The sequence below is a fragment of the Tachyglossus aculeatus genome, chromosome X4 (assembly GCF_015852505.1).
Source record: "Tachyglossus aculeatus isolate mTacAcu1 chromosome X4, mTacAcu1.pri, whole genome shotgun sequence".
NCBI classification, from domain to species: Eukaryota; Metazoa; Chordata; class Mammalia; order Monotremata; family Tachyglossidae; genus Tachyglossus; species Tachyglossus aculeatus.
The window spans coordinates 16,432,445-16,448,854 of NC_052098.1; positions in this window are offsets into that span (position 1 = coordinate 16,432,445).

The window sequence follows — 16,410 nt, forward strand, 5'->3', positions numbered from 1 at the left end:
CACTGCTTCTCTAGTAGTGGTAGAGAAGCAGCTAGTTCACCGCTAGTAGTGGTAGTGCAGTGAAAGCTGCACTGTTACTTTACTAGCCCCCTGATTTCATATTACTTCCAGGACTTTCAACCCAACACCTTTAACCTGAATTACTATGAATAGCAAGACTGCCAAGGAAAGGGACTGTGGCAGGGAGTGAAGAAAATTCTGAATTCTGTGTGGATGTGAGAGAGACCAAGTGGTGAGCATTAGACGAAGAGATGGGGGACGACAGAAAGACACCAACTCAGAGACTGAGAGACTTACCTTTGGAGTGGAGCGGCAGCAGCAACAGCGGAAGTTAAGCGAAGCAACCGTGGCTGGAGTCATCTAAATTACCGCTGGCTTGCCAAAATTCTCAAAATTCTGCCAAAATGCCAAATGCCAAAATGCCGATTGGAGCCCAGTCAGAAAGGTGTACAGAGATCTGAGAGCAGATTTTGGCCCAATAAGGATCTCCTATTTTTCCCACTTGCTACCAAATAACTTGCATGACTCCAGCAATAATTTCTAGACATTATCCATAGCCAAAATCATCCACCCCCACTGTCCAGCCTAAACCCCTCATAAATTGAATGGAAATTGAATGTGACCTTTTTTTTTTCCAGAATGGTTGGCAAGTTTCACAACCCCCAACCCCCCTCCAGCTCCCCATATTCAGAGACTTTCTTTCCGCATTCTGAGACTCCAAAGACTCCTTAGTCTAAGCTCGGGGGAAAAAAATGAGAGAAAGAAAAAGAATGTGCATCTTGGCCACATATGACTAAAATGCTATTGAGAAGAGAGAAAAGGAAAAGAAAATAAATCATAGCTACCTTTGTTAACAGTTGTTTTAAAAAGGAAACCTACCATGACTGCTGCACTTCTCTTCAGTTCCTAACAGCTCTAACGTAGAAAGTGATGAAATTTTAATGGATGTTCTCTAATGGACCTTCATTATAGCTCATTGGCCTTTGTTTGAGGTGTCGGAACTAAATGCTAACGCGGAACAGCACTGAAATCCTGCCCACCGTAACTTGTCTTATTCCGTGACATATTGTATCTTCTTTTGATAAAAGAAAGTAATGTGGAACTGCATATCTTTTAGTGCCAAAGATTAACTTCACCCAAAGGCCTCAGCTCTAGAGGGGTACAGAATTAGAGTGGCCGGTGTACAAATGACCTCTCAGAGTAACTCACTGAGACCCCTGGGATATAATTTCATGCCTGCGGGGCGTTTCTTCATTCAGCGACACTAGTCCGGGCCTCGCTTCTCCCAAATGCTGGGCTAAAATAATAATACCGACCCCTTTCCCAGGGATTCATGGGATCATTTTTACCAAGCAGTTGGACCTCCTCAGGAGAAAGGCAATAAGTATGTTCAAAGCATTCTTTTCACACTACGTAAGAACTATCCAACATTCTTATTCAACAAATCTAGACTCTGCATAGCCACGGGGCCATTTGGAAAGATTCCCATCCATATACGGCAGATATTACCCTCGAGGTTCTCAGTCAGAGGGTTCACCCACGGGTCTTCTCATCCCCCAATGCGCAAGATTCGGTTAACCCTGAACCACCGTCTTCTCCTCCTAGAAGTGCCTCTGCCATTCCTATCATTACTGTCATTACCGTGGCATTTTGCAATCACATAAATCCGGCTATCTGGACCCCTCAAAGAATGGGTCTCCTCAGTCAGTGAAACCAGTTATACCTTACTTTAAGTTCTCTATTCCCCCAGAGCTAATCTCTTTACTGTCCCCCCTACTTGACTCTCCCTCTCTCCCCTAATCGATGAGACGTTGCTCATGTCATGCTTCCCCGACTAACTCAGGGTTTTTGGACTAGTGATGGAATTAGCGGGCAGTCGGGCGATCTCCCACTGGCTCGGCACAAGTCTTATCTGGTCTAATCTGCAAGAAAAGTAGCTGGACATGGGGCAAAATGGCTGGATGGGCAGGTGGCATTGCTTGCTGCCAAATCAGCCATTTGGTGGAACTGTTCTAATTACACTTAGAGGAAGAGCAGGGTTGGGGAAGGGGGAAACAGTGTGGGGAATGGAGATTTATATTCTTGCCCTTATCTAATTGGATGATTTCATTCTTTTATTTTGGGCTCCCCCCACTAGATTGCAAATGGTAGTAGCCAATTTGCCTAATGCCTACTTATTGCCTTTCTCCTAAGAAGGTCCAACTGCTTGGAATCCCTGGGATAGGAGTCAGTATTATTATTGTATCCCAGCAATTGGGGGAAGTGAATGTGCATTCATTCATTCATTCAATCGTATTTATTGAGCGCTTACTGTGTGCAGAGCACTGAACTAAGCGCTTGGAAAGTATAATTCAGCAACAAATAGGGACAATCCCTACCCAACAACGGCTCACAGTCTAGAAGCGGGGAGACAGACAACAAAACAAGTAGACAGGCATCAGTGGCATTGATACAAATAAATAGAACTACGGATATATACACATCATTAATAAAATAAATAGCACTGTACTAAACACTGGTAAATGCACCAGCCCAGCAATGGACGTACCGTGTGGAAGAGTGTCAGCTGGACAAAAGACTTTGCAAAAATGCACATGGATACAATCCCAGCTTTTAATTTGAAGACCACCTTAAAGTTTAACGTGGGAACATAAATGTAACATGAAACAGATATATAATCTTACAAAGAAACATTTAAGTCGGGAGACATACGATGAATCCTGGTAACAGAGTAGCAGCTCCTTAAGGACAGGGAAATTTGGTAAACCTTTTAAGTGCTCCGTCGAATTCCCTACCCAAAGTAAACAAATATTGCTGATGATATTTAGGACACTGGAAATCATCCTAAGGGATCTGTGCTAACACGGGCAGTCATCAATATATCACATCTCTTTCCCAAACCAAAGTCATCGAGGCTATCCTGTCCGTGTGGAGCCTTCTCTTCCTTAAAGCTTATCTGAAATCACACCTCCTTCCGGAAGCCTTTCCCGATTAGACTCTCCCATGAATCAGATGTAGCGTGGTCAAGTGGAGAGAGCTCGGATCAGGGCTCTGCCTCTTGTCTGCCGTGAGATCCTGAGCAAGTAATTACATTTCTCTGTGCCTTAGTTTCCTCATTTGTAAAATGGAGATTCAACCCCTGTTCTCCCTCCCCCTACAACTGTGAGGCCTACGTGAGACCGCGTCCTATCAGTCGATCAATCGGTGGTATGTGCGGAGCACTGTTCTAAACGCTTGGGAGAGTACAATCATCATCATCATCATCATCAATCGTATTTATTGAGCGCTTACTATGTGCAGAGCACTGTACTAAGCGCTTGGGAAGTACAAATTGGCAACACATAGAGACAGTCCCTACCCAGCAGTGGGCTCACAGTCTAAAAGGGGGAGACAGAGAACAAAACCAAACATACCAACAAAATAAAATAAAGAGGATAGATATGTACAAGTAAAATAAATAAATAAATAAATAGAGTAATAAATATGTACAACCATATATACAGGTGCTATGGGGAAGAGAAGGAGGTAAGATGGGGGGATGGAGAGGGGAACGAGGGGGAGAGGAAGGAAGGGGCTCAGTCTGGGAAGGCCTCCTGGAGGAGGTGAGCTCTCAGCAGGGCCTTGAAAATACAAAGAGAGTCCTACCTAATTATCCTGTATTTACCCCAGTGATTAGTGAAGTGTTTGGTAAGTAGTAAGTGCTTAGCAAATACCACTTTTAAATACCAAAATTAATATCCCCATTTGTCAACCTACACATTTAGACGGTGATTTTTCCATCTGTACATTCATGCTTATTTACAGCCTCATGGCAAATGTGGCTATATGATCTTCTTCCTTTAGATTCAGAGTGGGGATGAAATACCTGTTTTCCCTTCTACTCAGACTGTGAGCCCCATGTGGGACAACCTGTTTATCTTGTATCTGCCCTTGCAATGAGTACAGTGAGCAACGAGAAGCAGCGTGGCTCAGTGGAAAGAGCCCGGGCTTTGGAGTCAGAGGTCAGGGGTTCAAATCCCGGCTCTGCCAATTGTCAGCTGTGTGACTTTGGGCAAGTCACTTCACTTCTCTGTGCCTCAGTTCCCTCATCTGTAAAATGGGGATCAAGACTGCGAGCCGCCCGTGGGACAACCTGATCACCTTGTAACCTCCCCTGCGCTTAGAACAGTGCTTGGCACATAGTAAGCACTTAATAAATGCCACCATAATTATTACAGCGCTAGGCACACGGTAAGGACTTAATAAATACTGTAATTATTATCATTATTATTATTGGAAATTCTTTGAGGATAAGAACTGGGTTTAGTGCAAACTCTGAATATAAAATGAGTGATCAATAATTGGATAATAATAATAATAATGATGGTATTTGTTAAGCGCTTACTATGTGCAAAGCACTGTTCTAAGCGCTGGGGAGGTTACAAGGTGATCAGGTTGTCCCACGGGGGGCTCACAGTTTTAATCCCCATTTTACAGATGCGGTAACTGAGGCCCAGAGAAGTTAAGTGACTTGCCCAAAGTCACACAGCTGGCAGTTGGCAGAATCGGGATGTCAAGTGAATAACCCAACTCCTCCAAGAAAAAAGCAAAAATCTTACCTGGGAGAAAAAAACAGTAAAGCTACGTTGTGGGCAGGGATTGTCTCTATTTGTTGCTGAATTGTACTTCCCGAGCGCCTAGTACAGTGCTCTGCACACAGTAAGTGCTCAATAAATACAACTGAGTGAATGAATGAATGAAGCTATCTGTCTGAGTGCTATTTACATCATCAACGGGGCCCTGCAGACCGCTGTTGTGCTGAGGGGAAGAGTTAAAAATGCAACTTACCAGGCGACCACCATCTGGCAGAGACAATAATAATAATAATAATAATAATAATAATAATAATAATAATAATAATAATTGTGGTATTTGTTAAGTGCTTACTATGGGCCAGGCACTGTTCTTAGCGCTGGGGTAGATACAAGATAATCAGGTTGGACTTAGTCCCTGTCCCATATGGGGCTCACAGTCTTAAATCCCCATTTTACAGATAAAGGAACTGAGGCCCAGAGAAGTTCATTCGTTCATTCAATCATATTTATTGAGCGCTTGCTGTGTGCAGAGCATTGTACTAAGAAGTGAAGTGACTTGCCCAAGGTCACACGGCAAGCAGTTGGCAGAGCCATCGGCAGAGCAGGGATAAGGACCCAGGTCCTTGGACTCCAAGGGCCGTGCTCTTTCCACTAGGCCACGCTGCTTCTCAATCAATCAATCAATCAATCGTATTTATTGAGCACTTACTGTGTGCAGAGCACTGTACTAAGCGCCTGGGAAGTACAAGTTGGCGAGGTTGTTGGTTCCGAGAAAATGAAACAGGCAGGGTGGGGAGTTTTAAAATAGATGATTTGGAGACTAACGATTGGGCCTCATCTTACAACTCAAGTACAAGTTCAGGTTTAAATTTTTTAAATTGGACGTTTCATTTTCAGTTCCGTGATTCCCTTGCAACATCTGCCTGGCAGATGCTTCATCGGTTATATTACTCCTATCCAGAATCTGCAAATGATGCAAATGGCTAAATGAAGGCTTGACATGCGGGCTATCTGTTAGCAGACATACCAAAGTTAAGGCGACTTTGTTTAATTTAAGGTATAGGACTGCAGCTTCAATCTAAAACTTAACAAGTTCCGAATCTTAGTTTTGAGGAGAGGATTCTATGTTGGAGTAAAAAGAATGATGATGCTCAAGAGATAAGTTAAAACTGATCTTGCCAGTTGCCCAAGGATATATCAGACACTCTACAGAACCAGTAGAAGGGAAATCCCTTAGGGAAAAAAATGATGATGCGTTCAAGAAGAACTAAATCTTTCAGCTATTACATTCCGAAATACATGGCATTTCTATTGTTAACAGCGGACACATTGCCAATCACTGAAACGAATGACCTAAATCAATTTAAGTTGAGCATGGCGGCATTAGGAAGACTTGGTAAATAGATTTCAGCTTATTTTGACAATGCAAATGTTAAGAAAATCATTGAAAATTGATAGGGATTGTGGGGGGGGTTAACTTTTATTTTCATGATTTTTTGGATATATTTATATTTATATGAATTGTTTGAGGAGTATAAATTGGGTTAAGTAAACACCTAAAAGTTCATACAGTAGTGGGAAAATGAATACATATATATATATATCTGCACACTGTCATTCATTCATGCATTCATTCAATCGTATTTATTGAGCGCTTACTGTGTGCAGAGCACTGTACTAAGCGCTTGGGAAGTCCAAGTTGGCAACATAGAGAGACGGTCCCTACCCAACAACGGGTTCACAGTCTAGAAGGGTTCACAGTCTAGAAGGTTCGCTGTCCTCTCGGTTCATTCAAATGATGCTCATAGGGAGATTTTTATTCACGTGCGCCAGTTTGGCTCGTAAAACAAATGCGTAAGCATCAATCCTTTCGACATTTGATCCCTTAAAGCTTGTCGCACTCCTGGGTTTGGCATCTTTTCTGCTTCTCCCTCTCGGTGGAATTTCCGATTGCGGTTCACTAGGCTAATTTGATCTGCTGCTGTCTCCCACCTGTTCAATCCAGAGCACCCCAAGGGACAGGGGCCATGTCTCGTTCCCACCTGGGTACTTTTTGCCGGTGCTCTGTTCACCGCTCTGCACACAGTCATTGCTGAATAAATAGTATCACAACTACTAGTAAGCATCAGGAAGCACAAAACAAGGAAGTGCCAACGTTCCCTGTCCACAGGGAACGTTCATTCTAACGGGAGAGACAAACATCAAAATCATTTGATGTTTTGTTTTACCGGGTCTTTAAACGAGGTGGACAGAAGCAACGTTTCCTGGTTACACCACTTTAGCTTACCGCGGGACAACTGTTTTCTGCCGCCATCCATCCTACTCACACGCGCTTCCCAGCAACCGTGTGATACGACCACTGTTGCTTCGACGGCTGCATTCCGGGACCTCGTTTTAATCTTGTTTTCTCACTGGATGTTCGTGTTGCACATTACTGGCCTTGGTGGGACCGGTCCAGAAGTAGAAGCTGTGACTCTGGAAATGAAGGGCTCTCCATCCAGCGGTGGTTTCCGGCGCTCAAGTTCAGCAGATGGCGTGCAGGATGGTTTATTTTTCAGCCGGTAAAAAGCAGCATGGCCTAGTGGAAAGATCATAGGGAGTCAAGAGATTTAGGATCTAATCCTGGCCCTGTCACTTGCTCGCTGTGTGACTTTGGGCCAGCCACTTAACTCCTCTGTGCCTCAGTTTCTTCAGCTGTAAAACGGGGATTCAATACCTGTTCCCTCTTCCCCCTTAGACTGTGAGCCCCATGTGGGGCAGGGACTGTCTCCAATCTTATTTCCTGATTAGAACAAGAACATAAGGGGACGTAAATAATGCCACATTTCCCAGAGTTGGCAAAATATGGACATGAGCTTAAGGTTTTATCTTATCTCCCCAAAGTGTGTCCCACGATGAAGGGCCACCTAGGGTGTTCTGCGTGGTGGACAGTCTAAGCGGGAAACAGCATGGCCTAGTGGGTAGAGCACAGGGCTGGAATTCCGAAGGACCTGGGTTCTAATCCTGGCTCCGCCGCTCGTCTGCTGTGTGACCCTGGGCAAGTCACTTGACTTCCCTGGGCCTCAGTTACCTCATCAGTAAAATGGGAATTAAGACTGTGAGCCCCAAGTGGAACACGGACTGTGCTCACCCTTGTAACCACCCCAGCGCTTAGTACCGTGCTTGGCACATAATAATCACGTAACAAAGCCACAATTATAACTATTGCCATTAATTACTATTGTTATTAAAGGGACCGGTGCTTCAGGGAGCTACAGGTTTCCCTCACAGAGGAACACCCCACGGAGAGCTCGGAAGAGTACAGCAGGAGAAAGAGGCATATTTCACGACCTCACGGTGCTTACAATCTGACGGGGAAGATAGACAAACATGTAAATCAGGTTGTGGGTCCACACTGACTCTATGACCTTAGCATATCACTTCATTCCTCTCTGGGTCTGTTTCTCTAGCCTAATACTTGCCCCCTCTTCACCTCAAGGATGAAATTCTTGGAACTATGAATTGCTGGATACATTGTGGTTCTGAACGCACACCATCTGTCTCAAGGAATGCAAGTCTTCATGGCGTGTTTGTAAATACTTTTGTACCCTTAGGACGTACTCTATTTATTTATTTTACTTGTACATATCGATTCTATTTATTTTATTTTGTTAATACGATATGTTTTGTTCTCTGTCTCCCCCTTCTAGACTGTGAGCCCACTGTCGGGTAGGGACCGTCTCTATATGTTGCCAACTTGGACTTCCCAAGCGCTTAGTCCAGTGCTCTGCACACAGTAAGCGCTCGATAAATACGATTGATTGATTGATTGAAAATGATTTACTAGTATTTCTTACCCACGCCCTTCTCTCTGCATTGGAACTCCCTGCCCCTTCAATTTCAACAGAACACAAGCTCTCCCCATCCTTAAAGCCTCTCTGAATCCGTATCTTCCCCTCGAAGGATTTCCCTGATTAATTTCGAATCACCCCAGGTTATAGTCCCCAACTGCCACTGTGGCACTTCTGTGCTGCCTGAGAATTTGTGACGTGGCTCAGTGGAAAGAGCCCGGGCTTTGGAGTCAGAGGTCACGGGTTCAAATCCCGGCTCCGCCAACTGTCGGCTGTGTGACTTTGGGCAAGTCACTCAACCTCTCTGGACCTCAGTTACCTCATCTGTAAAATGGTCACCTGATCAACCTGATCACCTCGTAACCTCCCAGCGCTTAGAACAGTGCTTTGCACAAAGTAAGCGCTTAATAAATGCCATCATTATTATTATTGTTATGAAGTTACAGTAATGATAATAATTATGGTATTTGTTAAGCACTTGCTAGGTGCCATGGATTGTCCTAAGCGCTGGAGTAGATACAAGGTAATCAGGTTGGACACAGTCCCTGTCCCACCTGGGGCTCCCAGTCTTAATTCCCTAGGCGAGAGAAGGCACCGGTTGAATTTTAGTCGAGACAACGACCGACGTGGGTAACGCGTCAGGAAGGAAAGGGGGTTGATTTACCGATCTGGGAGATGCAATATAACTGCACTCTTAAATTTCAATGGATCAAGATTGCGAATCCCCTCTTGGGCTATATTTGGAAGTCAAGTCTTTTTTGCCATCCTACAGAAGTGTGATTAGGCTTTTTGAATAAGGGGATTGCGTCTGAAAGTGAGGAAGGAATTGCATAAAATGCAAATTATTTTCCATGTCCAGTTCAGAAAAAGATCAGAAAAAAGTGCAATTCTCCAAATCTCTTGGGCAATAATCAAAAGTGATATAGAGTTCAGAACATCCCCAGCTTCACATAAATTACTGTCGTGAAAAAAAGATGAGGTAACCGAGGCACAGAGAAGTAAAGTGACTAACCCAAGGTCACACAGCAGACAAGTAGTGGAGCTAGGATTAGAACCCATGTCCTCTGAGTCCCAAGCCTGTGGTCTTGCCACTAGGCCCTGCTGCTTCTCCTAGACTACGGTCACCGATCAAATTCTACAAACAGAAAATTTCCCCAGGCAAGCTGAAAGAATCGGTATGCCATTCAGCATTCCAACGGCGGAGGTGAACAATCACTAAAGTTTTACTCGGAAGCATATTTCTAAAACAATACAGAAATGTCAGGGCAATGTGAACCTGCCACATTTGGTCTAAAATTGAGCCTTTTACCTATTATCCTTGATGACATGGCCAATTCAAGTTGGGTGAGCTGGAGCACTGAAGGAGAAAACAGGCCATTTCTAAGTGCAAAATAACGTAAACAAGCAAAAAAGAAAAACAAGCGAGTGAGAGAGAAACTGTCTGCTTGTACAAACGGAAAATATTGCAACCTTAAGAAGACAACTAAAGACGGATTTGAAGACCTTGCTGTTTCTCATAATTTGCAGAAAATTTTTATCTATTCCTATAAGGAAGTTATTAAAACAATTTAACAGATAATTTCTTTTAATTTCATGAAGATCAGAAAAAAGTACAATTCTCCAAGTCTTTTGGGTAATAATCAGAAGTGATATATAGTTCAAAACATCCCAAGCTTCACATAAATTACTGTCGTGAAAAAAATGAGCACTGAAACATAGGGCTAGTCTTAACCGTCTAGAGGAAGGGTAACAATCTACGAAGAATACTTGGAAAACTGGACATAGAAAATGATTTGCATTTTATGCAATTACTACCTTCCTTTCAGACTCAATCCCCTTATTCAAAAAGCCTAATCACGCTTCGGTAGGATGGCAAAAAAGACTTGACTTCCAAATATAGCCCAAGAGAGGATTTGCAATCTTGATCTATTGAAATTTAAGAATGCAGTTATATTGCATCTCCCAGGTCTGTAAATCAACCTCCATTCTCTCCTGACGCATTACCCACATCAGTCATTGTCTCGACTAAAATTCAATTGGTGCCTTCTCTCGTCTAGAGCAAATGCAATCCCCCCCCCACCTTTTTTTTTTTTACAATCTTCCCAATTTCCCAAACGAGTCTAGATTGTTTTTCCCCACCACAGCCAGATATTTGTACATTCTACAGGAACCCTATCGGTGCTGTCTTGTAAATCTTCCTTTACACCTCATCTCTTTCAGAACTCGGAGTAAATTGGCCCTACGATCTTCTAACATCGTCTTTCCATAAATCCCTCCTTCCTACCTCATTTCTGACTGTTCCCTAAAGGGAAGGGTGGAAAGACGGTTCCCTGCGTGTGTTTGTTTGCCTCCTTTCTTAACAGAAGGGCGGCTATTATGTCCACTCTCAGGAGGAGAATCATGAATACCCCAAAGCAGAGGAAGAGAGACGACAGATAGTAAGGAGGAGGAACTGTCCATCACCTGGGATAACAGTTCCCTGAACTAAAGTCCAGGTGAACTGTCCTTAAGACGGTGACATTGAATTCAACCAAAATTGAAATAGGACAATGATTCTGATGGTATTCGACACCTGCCTACTTGTTTGGTTTTGACGTCTGTCTCCCCCTTCTAGACTGTGAGCCCGTTGTTGGGTAGGGACCGTCTCTATGTGTTGCCGATTTGTACTGCCCAAGTGCTTAGAACAGTGCTCTGCACACAGAAAGCGCTCAATAAATACGATTGAATGAATGAACGAATATGTAGTCTTGTTGAGTGGAAACCAATCCATCAATGGTATCTATTGAGCGCTTACTGAGGGCAGAGCACTGTACAAAGCGCTTGGGAGAGTGCCAACTTGTACTTCCCAAGCGCTTAGGACAGTGCTCTGCACACAGTAAGCGCTCAATAAATACCATTGAATGAATGAATGGAGAGTGCGATATAGCAATATGAGACACACTCCCTGGGCACCCCGCTGCCCCCCTAATCATCGGTTGCTCTCCTTGCCCCGGAGGGAATGTGACTGGCACGGACGACAGACTGTGAGCGGTGCTGGCCGAGAACCCGAAGTCTCGGGACCAGGGCTCATCCGTCGATCCTGACGGAAGACTACATCATCGTCAATTTATAGCCGCCTTACTGAACCCTCCTTAAGAGGCTACATTTCAGTGGTGAGCAATTTTATCGCTCCCCGAACACGTTATTTCATTGACAAACACATATATCACCACGTGAGCGTGTCTATAGCATTTCAAGAATCGCCTCTGCTGGGCCGATGACGGGCACGTAATCCGTTCACTTGGCCCAGGTAAAAGTTATAGGCTTTGACTTTTTCTCTGGGGAACAACGAAACTGGGTAGGCCTTGAGAGGCAAAGTGATGCTCGTCTGTCTGCCCACTTTGAATTACGGGAGGTACAGGAAGGACCCCCTGGCCAGTGGTGATCCCCGAAATTCAAATTCAGCAGGCAGTTGTCATCGATGGGGCTCATTAATGCTTGTTTACCCTCATTCATTCATTCATTTATTCATTCAATCGCATTTATTGAGCGCTTACTGTGTGCAGAGCCCTGTACTAAGCGCTTGGGATGTACAAGTTGGCAAAGTATAGGGACGGTCCCTGCCCAACAGTGGGCTCACTAGGCCACGCAGAGGAGCAGCGTGGCCCAGTGGATAGAGCAGAGGCCTGGGAAGTCTAAAGGACCTGAGTTCTAATCCCAGCTCTGCCACTTGTCTGCTGTGTGATCTTGGGCAAGTCACTTCACTTCTCTGTGCCTCAAGTTACCTCATCTGCAAAATGGGGATTAAGACTGTGAGCCCCATGTGGGACAGCGACTGTGTCCAACTCGATTTGCTTGCATTCATCCCAGCGCTCTGTACAGTGCCTGGCACATAGTAAGCACTGAACAAATATCACAGTTATTGTTCTTCTTCTGTTTCAGGGAGCCTCAGGCCTTGTAGATCGGGTGGCCGTTCATCCGCTGTTCAGTTGGTTCGGCCCTTGCCTGGTATGGATAAGCACCCGATGTCTTCACGTCTAGTATTTTTATTTTAAAAACCCAGCCTCCCTCTGCTTTGGCTCCTGCTGCCGAGTCCCATGCCCCGGAAGGGATGCAGTGGCTATGGAAAAAAGCTGGAGGATGGGCGGGGGTCACGCCAGGAAAATGCTCTAGGTTCCATGGATCTGGGTAAAACGCTCCATCTGAATTCACTACATTAAACCGCGTAACCGACACGATGCACGTCGGTTACTTCTGGGTGGGCAGAAGCGTGTCCAGGATTCTTAAGGGCGACCGGCAGTCACCCTACCCACAGACGATGGAGCCCCCGCCAAAGGACAGCAAGTTCCCAAAATACCACTAACCTCCCCTCTCACCCACATACAACCCACCCCTTTATCCCCAGTCGACTCTTTGTAATGTTCGGTATTCCAGCGTGGTTGCTTTGATCTACGACTGAAGAGTCACTTGCGGACCACCCGAGCACCCTGGCATTCAGTTCCTAATTGTCTTCACGCAAGGCAGATGGTCTTGACGGGCGGGGTCTTGACCTTCTAGCAGCATCTCATCCCTCTTCATCTCACTCTCTTCTTCCTCTCAACCCCAACTTGGAGCTGCTCCTCACTCCAGATTCCCTCACTCACCCTGCCGGCAGCCTAGAACGCTCACCCCCAACCGTCAGCTAAACTACAGCAATCCCCATATTCAAATCCCTCCTTAAACCTCACCTCCTCCAACAAACTATCCCTGTTTAATTTCCCAGCATACTGAGCTGGGTCATCCCTTCATCATCATCAATGGTATTTTTTGAGTGCTTACTGTGTGCAGAGGACTGTACTAAGCATTTGGGAGAATACAACCGAGCTGGTAGATACAATCCCTTCGGACAACTCTAGCATTTATGAATTTCTATGTGCCCTCCCTATCACTCCTGCATGTCTGCTTTATTTCTTTTTGATCCCCCTACTAGAAAATATTTGTATGTTCATCTCCCCTGTTTGAATGCAAGCTCTCGTGGGCAGGGAATGTGTTACTTCAATTATTCATACAGTGGATGGCACCAAGTGGGTACTCGATAGATGCTAGGACTACTACCAATCCAATAGATAGTAGCTCTCCCCTCCTTCAAAATCCTTCTTAAAATCCCACCTCTTCCAACAAACTTTCCCGGGATTAACTCAACACCCCAAGACACATCAACCACCTCTACCACTTATGTATTTATTTATACCCTGCACCCAAGCACTTAGGTATATAAGATTGATCAGTCAATTTATTCTGACTCCCCTATTTGCATATATATATATATATATATAGAGGGAGAGAGAGAGAGAGAGAGAGAGAGAGAGAGGGAGGGAGTTTTTCTTAAGCATTTACTATGTGCCAGACACTGTACTAAGTGCTGGGGTAGATACAAATTGGACAGAATCCATGTCCCACATAATAATAATAAGAATAATAATAATAATAATAATAATAATGGCATTTATTAAGTGTTTACTATGTGCAAAGCACTGTTCTAAGCACTGATGGGGCTCGCAGGACTGGGATTAGAATCCAGCTCCTTCTGACTCCCCTAGGCCATGCTGCTTCTCATTTCCAGGTTTTTTCCCCTTTAGAATGTAAGCTCCTTGTGGACAGGGAATCTGTATCATGCTTCTGGTGTACTTTCCCAAGTTTAGTAGAGTGTAATGCAGCCAGTGCGTGCTCCATAAATATCTTCAGTATTCCTGCCACTTCGGGGAATCCCAACTCTAACCGGATCCCGCTTCTCATGGCAACATGACTTCGGCAGATGTTGGCAGTGGCTGTGCGTAATATACAGAGTTTCAGGGTCTCTAGCTTGTTGGGCTGAGACTTATTGACATTTATTCCTTTATTGTCCTCTTAGAGAAAGGGCAATTTTCTTCCCCATACACACTCCCGCCGCTGAGCAGTTTACAGTGCATGAACGGTATTATCAATATTTCAAGGCTTTTAGCTTCCCTTCTGGAGTCTTCCTGGCTTTCTTCCACTGCATCCTACCTCTCTATGGGAAACAGATTATTTTTTAGTGCTGAGCCACATCATGTGAAACAATTCCCTATTTAACTATAAAACGTTATCCACGAACGGCATTTACCGAGCGCCGACTATTTGAAGAGCACTGGACTAAGCACTGATGAGAATACGATAGAGCTAGTAGACAGGATCCCTGCCCTCGAGGAGCTATAATGTAGCAGCACTGACAGTCACTCAAATAACTTACACCTAAGATATATGTTGCCAACTGGTACTTCCCAAGCGCTTAGTACAGAGCTCTGCACACGGTAAGCACTCAATAAATACGATTGAATGAAAGGAAAGAGAAATTGCATGTGTTAATGCTTAAACTACTGGAGAGGCAGTTGCTGAATTGTACTCTCCCAAGCGCTCAGTACAGTGCTCTGCACACAGTAAGCGCTCAATAAATACAACTGAATGAATGAATGATATGAACCTGAGTTCTACGGGAGGTTGTGATTGCACAAGTGCTTAGATGGCTCAGAAGTGCTGGAGTGGCAGTCAAAGGGAACAGAAATTGATTGAGGGAGGCCTTCTGGAAGAAAGGTGGTTTCAGGAGGGTTATGAAGATGTGGGGAGCTTCAGAAATTTTTAAAGGGATAAAAAGTTAGAGGGAAGAGGCATTAAATTTCAAATACTTTGCTTTCCCCCTTGGCCGAGGATGCTGAACTACCCCCATTCTCGCTCCCCTCCCCTCAAATAGCTTTGCGGTTCATTTTTAAAAATCATGAGCCTCACGGGGATTCTATTTATTAATAATAATAATAATGGCATTTGTTAAGCGCTTACTACGTGCAAAGCACTGTTCTAAGCGCTGGGGTAGATACAAGGTGATCAGGTTGTCCCACGTGGGGCTCACAGTCTTAATCCCCATGAGGTAACTGAGGCCCAGAGAAGTGAAGTGACTTGTCCAAGGTCACCCAGCTGACAATCGGCAGAGCCGGGATTAGAACCCATGACCTCTGACTCCCAAGCCCTGGCTCTTTCCATTGAGCCCCGCTGCTTCTCGGTCCACAATATTTGGTCCACAGTATTGACCCTGGCCCACTTCACATTTCCTAGTTGCCACATCCTCCACTGAACTGCACTCTCAGACCTGTCCCAAAGTGGACTGCAAATCCTGAAGAGCAGTGAGCCAAGCCCGAGCCAGAGAAGGGCAGCTAGACACCATCATTTTAGGCTTCTGTCCGGGAGAAGGGTGTCACTGTCTGAAGCGCTTCTGTGTGGGTGCAAAAAAATGTGCATTATGTGTACAGATTCGGAGTACGAGCCCCAACAACCCAGAGGCACAAAGATACACGCGTGACCACGGCCCCGCTGCTGGGAGAGAATCCGTTTTCGAGTCCTGGGACTCCGGCTCCCGTAGAGCCTATCCGACTAGACCTCCCAGTATTGCTCTGGTCTAGATCCTCATCCCTAAGGCTGCGCCTGAACTTCTGCAGCTGAGGAAGCAAGATGATATTCACCCAGGAGCACTATTTTTCATCTTTTCACAAGTCTAAATAACTCTGGGTTAAACACACTATAATAATATTTTTGTATAAAATATATATTATATATATGTATAATATATTATACATATATTATATTATATATATTATATATATTATAATATATTATATATATGTATAAAATATATTTGTACATATTTATTACTCTATTTATTTATTTTATTTGTACATATCTATTCTATTTATTTTATTTTGTTAGTATGTTTGGTTTTGTTCTCTGTCTCCCCCTTTTAGACTGTGAGCCCACTGTTGGGTAGGGACTGTCTCTATATGTTGCCAATTTGTACTTCCCAAGCGCTTAGTACAGTGCTCTGCACATAGCAAGCGCTCAATAAATACGATTGATGATGATGATGATGATGATAATAATAATAATAATGGCATTTATTAAGCACTTACTATGTGCAAAGCACTGTTCTAAGCATTGGGGAAGTTACAAGGTGATCAAGTTGTCCCCCGTGGGGCTCACAGTCT